We start from the raw sequence: 1,322 nt of genomic DNA on the forward strand, positions 1-1,322 counted from the left end.
GTGTCCTCCTTCCTGCAGATGAAGACAAACCCATTCACAGCCAGCAAGGAGGCTCCTGTAATGGAAGCTGGCCCTGGGAAGAAGCCAAACACTCCTGGGCACAATCATACCAGGGTTTATTGCTTTGCAAGGGGGCAACAACAAGGTCATGTTGTAGAAGCAACATCCCTCTCATTGGGTGAGACCAACTGCCTTGTCTCCAAGAAGTAATAACGCTCACCTTGGCAAGGTGTGCCTGCTTTGCAGGTGAGCTAGGGAAGGCAGTCAGCTGGCCGTCTGGCTGATAATGGGGTTGAACTATAGGTGGAGTGTCTGCTTTCCTGTACATCCCTAGGAACAGTGCTGACCCCTCCACCTGGAGCCTCAGCAGCAGCAGGAGTCCCCATCAGCATCCAGCCCAACCTGGAGGTACTCAGAATTCAAAACTCATGAAGGAACCCCACTGGAAAAACACCAGTCCTCCTAAGAGAAGGGGAGCAGTCCTTCACTATCAACCTGTCTCTTCAGTGAAGAAGCTATATGCTTTCATCTCCATCCAGGATGGGTTCGGAAAAGCAACAAATTGTGCGGTACTCGAGAAAAAGATCGTGAGAGTCCCAAGACTTCATTGGGATGTGATGTGAAGGTTGAGAGCCTCTCATCGCCATCACAGAGCCCCTTTATAAAATTAACAAGTGCTTCCCAAGTCAAATGGAAATGAGAAAAATATACAAGGTTCCTGAACCTTGAATAAATATATTGTTTTGCAAAAACTGACTGTTCTAACTTAAATGTGCATTTCCCTTCTATTGTCCGTGCTTAAAACATAACTTCATAAAAACTTTATCATCTTAAATGTGCCTCATCTCTCCTCCATTGTAAAAGCCTTATTATTGCATTACTTTCAAGTTATTTGGGCAGCTCTCTCATATAAGCCACACACACAAAAATTCCCATCACCTTGTGTAGATGAAGGTCAGGCCTTCAAGTTCAAGACCTACAGCATCCTGAACGTGGAGCCTGAATGCTGAAAGGACCCACAAGACCTTCATGACCACAGAGGTGAAAATTCCTTACGAAAGAGATTTTGCAAGAGAGACTTGCCCCAGAGGAGAAGCTCATTCATTTACTCAATGTTCAAGGTATTAGTACACAGCACTCATGCAAGTGATATTTATGGAATCTGTATGGTGGCTTGCAAGCCATGAATTAGCCTCATTGGGTGCTTGTAGAATGCAGGAGAGAGAAAAAGTCAGCATCTTATTAGGACAGTAGAACACCCACAAGCAACTGGAGCACAAGATTTAAAATTTGCCAAATGAGAGTTGTAGATAGGAATGTTG

Source organism: Panthera uncia, chromosome C2 (genome assembly GCF_023721935.1).
Source record: "Panthera uncia isolate 11264 chromosome C2, Puncia_PCG_1.0, whole genome shotgun sequence".
Classification (NCBI taxonomy): domain Eukaryota; kingdom Metazoa; phylum Chordata; class Mammalia; order Carnivora; family Felidae; genus Panthera; species Panthera uncia.